Source organism: Dermacentor albipictus, chromosome 2, assembly GCF_038994185.2.
Source record: "Dermacentor albipictus isolate Rhodes 1998 colony chromosome 2, USDA_Dalb.pri_finalv2, whole genome shotgun sequence".
NCBI classification, from domain to species: domain Eukaryota; kingdom Metazoa; phylum Arthropoda; class Arachnida; order Ixodida; family Ixodidae; genus Dermacentor; species Dermacentor albipictus.
In genome coordinates, this window is record NC_091822.1 from 196,273,563 (window position 1) to 196,281,165 (window position 7,603).

The following is a 7,603-nucleotide window of genomic DNA, read 5'->3' on the forward strand; positions in this document are numbered from 1 at the left end:
GGGGTTGAAACACTTCTTTTCTCTCAGCTCTGGGTCTCCAAAGTTAGGTCAAAGCGCTATAACGCGCACCGCATCATTTTCATTCTTTCTATTCATATCACCTTACGACACTTCATTGTGTTACTACTTTACTAATCATTGCACTGCTTGTCCGGCAGTGTGGGGTGCGATAACCAGCAGCAGAAAGTAAATATTGACTATATTTATTCGAATATATGCCGACCCTCTCTCTCTCTCTCTCCAGAAATGTTACCCAAAGTGAGCTATCACCTTGTATTTGTGACCAAAGATTCTCATCCTATACTTGTGATAAAAACTACAAGAGTACCGACCTAACAGAGTTCATATGTTTCACCCACCCTAACGGCAGTCTGGAGATTATCCAGACTGGCTTTAGGAAGTGCTGCATGCCGAATTCGCTCGATGGCGCAGAGGACGACATTGTTTGCGGTGCCAAGGACACTGGCGAAGCATCTGACGAGGTTTACTTGTCTGGCAGTTCCTAACTAGCGAGACTTAGTAGCTGAGCTTACGGTAATAGGTGCGTCATGCTCCAAGTATTTCATTTTTCTAAAAAATATATGGGTTGACCTAGTTTCGAATGATAATTCTTTATTACTTAACGAGTTTAATATGCAGGGATCGATCTGTATTCGTGTTCGACCTATGTTCGAGTAAATACGGTACATCAAGCATCAGAATTGCCACCTGCCAAATTGAAGATGTAACATCTGACTGTGCAGCTTAGTTACGTGCAGTACTATGTTTTTGCAACTAAGCAAGTCTCGTGTGCCCGTGTGTACAGTAAATTGCCAGGTTGAGAAATGTCTCACACTAAAATTTAAATGATGCGTCATACATAATGCAACAATTTTTTCCCTCCACCCCTCTATACTTGGACAGCTTTATACTTTGCAGGCAACTTAAGGGAAGCTATTTAATTAGTATAGTCATAAAAGTCTCACTTTACACATTTTACAGTTATTTTAGATCTGCGATGCTTTCTATGGGACAGCTACTTCACAGTAATTAACGCAGAAAGTTGGACTAGTTGGTGTTGATGCATTTGCTGAGACATAGCTACTAGCGCTAACAAGACTAATAGAAAAAAAAATTGGGACACGACAGAGCGCTCTGTCCTGTCCCAACTTTTTTCTGTTAGTCTTGTTAGTGCTAGTAACTATGTCTCAGCAAAAGTTACTTCACACATTACGACCACAGTTTGTGAGTGTAAGTTTGTCAAGTTGCACATGATTTGTACGCTTTTGTACTTCCAGCATGAATGGTTCCGCATAATCTGTTGTTGAGTGGAAAGAAGGTGTATAATTAAATCTTGATTAGACCTTGTCTTCTTTTGGCAAGCTCAACGAAAAATATGGCGTCACCTTCAAAAATGTGAAAGCAACTGTGGAGCACTTTCTATTCATCACTGGATCCTTGAAAGCCACTCTCTAGGATCTGGCAGATAGTACAAAGTCCTCATGCTCTTCCTCAACAACATTCTTTCCATGCTCTAGCACTTTGCCACCCTCTGACAGAAGTGCAAGCCACTGAAGACCAGTTGAAATATTTTAACATGTCTCCCATTGTATTGAGCTGCACCAACTCCTAAAGATGCTCATCTTGAAATTCCTTTCACGATGCCAGAATTGGATGTTGCACTTTCTGCTTTGAGATGATCATCTGCACCTTGACCTGACGGTATTTGATATATTGCTCCATGTCACCTGGATGTGGAAGGTCAGAAAGTCATGCTGTCATACTGTAACGCCACATGGCAATCGAGTACAGCTCTGTAGCAGTGGAAAACCAACCATTTGGTGGCCTTCCTTAAGACAGGAAAAGCACTCTATGAACTGTAATCTTACCGATCAGTAGCTTGTGTTGGTAAAATGATGGAACGGATGATGCTAACTAGATTAGAATGGTTCATGGAAAAAAATGAACTTTATCCTGAAACGATGACTCGATTTTGATGTGGGATTGATCTCGTGTCCATAATGAACACTAAAAAAGGAGGTGCTGACTTGTAGAAGCAGTTTTCTTAGAATTAAAAGGTGCCTTTGACAATGTACTTCACAGAGCAATTCTTGATGCCTTCAGTAATTTGACCATTGGCAGCTTCCTCTACATGTGCATTGCAAATTACCTAGATGGTCGCACATGTCTTCATGTCTATGAACATTGGTGGAACGAGAAGACACATTGTTGTCCATGGAGTGCTGCAAGGACCAGTGCTCAGCCCGACCCTTTTCCATGTTGCCCTCATTGGCCTTCCCAAAGTAATCTCTTATATAGTACGGATCAGTACCTATGCCGATAATGTGTGCATATAAGCGGCCAGACTCATGCCAACGCCAAATTCGTGCACGATTGCAGTGAGCTGTGTCTTTAGCGTTTTGGTACCTGCAGTGCCAAGGGCTGCAACGGGCAACAGATAAGTGAACTGCGATAGCGTTCACATGGAAGCCTATGTGTTGGAATCCAATTAATATCACTGGCAATGTCATCTATGTGTGACCCACCACAGATATCCTGGCGTTGTCATTGACCGTGGAGTTTTATGGTCGAAGCATGTCGCAATGTTAAAGAAAAACTTAAGTGGGCTTGTTTAAGCTTTTCGCTTTCTGGCCGATATGAAGTGGGGCATTTGCTACTACGGCAGTACCAGGCTCTTTATATCAACTACATTTGGTACAGCCTGCCAGTTATATCAAGCATGAGCGTGTCATGTTTGTGTATGCTGAAGAGTGCCCATGCCCAGATGCTGAGAGCATGTGTAAGGGTTCCGTGTTGCACCTCAACTTATGGCACAATTGAGGAAGCTCATGCTACCCCTGTACCTGTCTTTTCACGATGCAAACCTCACCAAGTATTGCTGCAGCAGCTGTGGCCTCACCAATGCCACTCCTCATCAACACTTCCAAATATATGGCTGCACTCCACTTTTTCGAGAGCCATTAAACACCAGAAATCTGCCATACCATCATACTTTGCCCCTGCTGACCTTCCAAATATATCCCCATGGGTCACATCCGAAATATGGGTATGTCTCTCTATTTCTGGTATTTCTAAAAAATTGCGAATACTACCTACCGTGGGCCTCGGACATCTAACACTTGAATATATATTGAAAGAGTACGGCTTCTCTGTGAATATGATACAGACAGATCGGTCTTTTCATACGAACTCCCTCTCCCTTTCCCACTGAGCAGAAAGTTTCAGGAGGTGGGCTCCGAAAGAGCCACATAGATGAAAGGGAAAGCTTGAATGTGAAAGTAAGGCGAGGCCTAGTGGCAGTATGAAGGGAGGGAGGGCTTCATCAAGGCGATCCCCTCTCCCATGCTGAGAACATTACGGCCCCAGTCATGGCGCAGCCACTGCCTCATTCCGGATCATGTTAACCGTAACTGCTAAGGGGTGATCCTCGCTAAAAATTCTACATTGCGTAATGACTACAATACCATGATCGCAGGTTACCTCCAAACATTTATTCAGGCAAGTCGGACAGCAGGCCAACGAAAGTAAGTGAAATTTGAAACATAGGACACTGTCGAAGTTCTAGCACAAAGCTTCGTTCCTGTATTTTTAAGTCTAGAGTAATATAGCATGCCCACGATGTGAGTGATAGGCTACTTGCATGATAGTGCCCGCCCTCTTCTGTACATAATCGTGCCTGTGCCACTCTAGAAGATCTGGCTGGGAAGCAACGGTTATCTTGGTTATCTTCCCTGTTACCTGGGCTGCTAGAAGTCTGGCCTGCAAACAAGAACACACGATAGTATGTACCTTGTTCTTGTTTGGCCCCGTCTTTTGTGCTGTTCGTTTTTCCAATCGTGTATCAGCTGGGTCATCGCCATACATTATATAGATGCATCCATTCATAAACGAAGTTTTAGTTTTTATTAATATCATCATTTTTAAAAATAACACAAGGATGATAACACAATTTGATGGAAAGTGGCTGCACGCCTCAGCAAAGAAAAACTTTTCTAAAAAATCAAGCAAAGTTTTGTTTCGGCAACGCAAGAGCATGCAACCTCGTGGTTAAAGCATTTTTGTTTGGGGAGTGCTAGGAGTTTGTCTTTGCGTGGTGTACAACCTCTGCATATATATATATATATGCTAGAGAAAGAGAGAAGGGGGAAGACTCGCAGTTGTTGGCGCAGAATGCACCCCCTCCCCCACCCCCCTCAGTATAAATTTCTAGCTGCAACACTGGTCGGAGGATGTTATCTTCGGCCTTGGCAAGATGTTAAATCTAGTTTTCAGGCCATCCAGGCCTTACTCGACTTTTTGAAAAGAATAGGTCTGGACTGTAGGCTTTGAGTAGATCTAACTGCTTGTTATATGTTTTGCACCTCCTTCTATCATTTTCATCCCCCATAATGTACCTCTTTGTTTTCCCTCTTCCCCTTCCCCCAGTACAGAGTAGCTGGCTAGAGGAATGCACCTCTCGCTGATATCTCTGCATTTGGTATCATTCACTCTCTCACTCTCTCTGGTCACTAATACAAGTGTTGTGCTGTGGCCACTAGTTGCAGGAATGTATCATTTTACTAATTCAGTGGTAAGTATGTTTAAGTATGTGATGCCCTCCATGTAATAATTACATCATATTTTGTGACATGTGTACAAGGCTTAATGTTACACCCGATTACATGATGCATAGCTATGTCTTTCATAAGTGATGCGCTATTTTTCAGTTATGAATGTGAGCAGTGAGAGAAATGTCTTTAGCCTTCGTAGCATTGCCTGCTGTGTATGAAACAGAGTATAATATCACTCTTCAAAGTCCAGTGAGCTGAACCACCAATCAGCTGAGACTTACACAAAAGCCAACATCTTGGATGTCTTGGACGATAATACAGACTCATTTTATTTTATTATTTATTGTGTGTGTGTGTGCACACACGCACGTGTGTGTTTTTGTTTTCATGGAATTTGCTACAAGTCATATGCACTAAAAATGCTTAAATATCAAATAATATCAAAAACCGTTGAATAATCAAGTACAGGCCTGTGTGCATTTATTTGGCTATACAAATATGCACACGTTAGGGTAGGCACAACTCTACAAAGAGAATAAACAAGAATAGAGAAAAAGAGGTGGGAAATGTGATACAATAGTCCAGAACTACTGCTCTTCTCACTGCTCCTACCATGACGTGAATGGAACCGAGATTTTATCTGATCAAGCGCTCCTGCGTCTGCGCATGCATTATTTTTGGCCTCTTGAAGTGTAACATGCTATCCCGAATTGATCTACAGCTAAGCATGGTTACTGTCATCTTGTAGCAACTGTAGTTACAGTATTATGTTCTCAGCTGTGAGAGTCCTTCATCATGCGATCTTGTGCAAATATGGATATTGGCTAAATAGAGTAGGCTGACAGTGCTTCAGAACTACATCTATTCCTCATGCTTCCTGATCTTTTCTATTTCATACAGCACATGACATTTTTAGACATACAGCTGTGGCATCCTCGCCAGGGTTTAGTGCTTGTAGAGGTGCCTTCTTTCTCTTTCATGTGTCAATCCTGAAAATTCGCCTGTGTGGCTTTGGCTAGACCAGGAAATTGAGAAGTGGCAATTTTCCAATGGTGTAGTTGACTCCAATTTATCTCCTGCCAGCCGCTGGACAGCTTTTCCCAGTGGCCAGCCTGGCAAGTTTCAAAGCAGTGGATGGCAAGCTGTTGCAATCCTTGCCTCGTGTATTTTTCAATGCCTGCCCACCAAGATTCACAAACATGCATGCAAGGCAATGATCTGCTGTGGCAGGGCCACCAAACCCAAACCATCTACATGTCATGTGCTAGACCATAGGCAGCCTTCACTGTGTGTTGCTCCCTCTTTTCTACTTACACATGCAACTCAACAAGCAGCAGTGATGAGTGTTGAATGAAAGTGAAAGATGCAACCACTCTTCCCTGTTTTAACATGACTGGGCAGGCATCATATACATAGAGGCCAGGCTCACACATTACTGATGCTGCTCCACAGAACAGATCGTACATGCATTGCCCAAAAAACATCAAAGTTATACCAGGGTCCTTCAATACTTTTCATTTGGTCATGAAACTTCCACGTAACGCTATGGGAGAACTTCACATTGCGCCCACAATGGACACACCACGACGCTGGGGCAAGTAGAAGATGGCATGGAGCAGATCCCAAATGGACGCCACAGGCGTTCTGTGCATGCGCTCACTATTGTGCAGGGGTTGCCTGCCTGTATCGGTGTGGGAATATTGTCGACACGACATGCAAATACCGCCCTGTTTCTATGCAGTATTCAGAAAATTAAATGACAACAATTTCGAAACAGTTGCAATGCCTTGTTTCATCTCCAGGTTCAACTGCGTTCGCAACAGTGGCTTAATTCAGAATTCAAATTATACACTTGAACTACCCCATCATTAGAAACCAACTACAGAGCAAGTTCACCTCACACTTTTATGTAATTGTGCAACCAACCAATTGATTAAATAACCAAACAAATAGGTTTAGTTAGTAATTATCAAACTAAAAACTAACTTAACATACTAATCTAACAACTAAATTAACTAGCTAAACTCAATAAGCAGTAACAAACTATAGTAACAAAACCAACTCAACCAGTAAACTAATTGCCAGGGTGTCTACCAAGCGGGAAAACCGGGATTTCTCAGTGATTTTAAGTAGTCTGGAAATACTCAGGGAGAACTCGGGGAATTTGTCCTTCATTCAGGGAAAATTAGCTGTAGCTTTATTGAAAGAACGAAAGTCGCAGTAATGCTGGCTCGCATAACAGAGAGGGATCGTAACGAATCGCTTTTGACGCCGTGTCGTCGGTTGGAGGAGTTGGTTCTTTATTCTATGTGTTGCCAGTGTACAGCCAATGGCCGACTTTTCGGTCGTCTGACGGCTCCGCGGCACCACCACGTACCCCATTGAGTCAATGTCCAAGAACGTCTCGCCGTCCGATTTACCGGACTTTTTGCCGTGGCCGCAGGTCAGAAATGGCATTATTTATTTATTTATTTATTTATTTATTTATTTACTTACTTATTTATTTAAAAATGCCTTTACAGGCCTCGTATGAAGCATTGGGTAAGGGGGGCGGTACAGTAGTACGTAGAAATCAAAGCCACCACTGCCACCGTTTTGATTATTTCGCCGCCGTGGTAAACGCTAGGCCCAGCTGCATCAACGTTCACTATTAAGCTTCTTGCCGTTCGGTGCCCTGTTTTTCATTGAAAGAATTCGCCGCTGTAAGCAATAACATGGCGCCAACTCCGTCTTTGTGGTCCTCGCGATTGGCTTCGAAGGTCGGAAAGCACGGCGCGTTGCATAATTGCGGCTTCCAAAAGTCAGCTTCGCCTCAATACAAAAGTGTTACGCGGTGAAGCATAACAAGCGTGGGAAGGGGCAATTGTCACGGAACACAGTATCTATTCCTTAATTATACACGCGTCCATCCGCCATCTGTCACAGTATGAGCACCGATATGCCTAATAACTGTACTGGTAGGCATTTCGGATGTGCCTGACGATTTGAGCCTTTAATAGCAGTAAAAGAAATGCATTCATTTTTTCGCGCTGCCCAATTTTCCGGATGTTTTC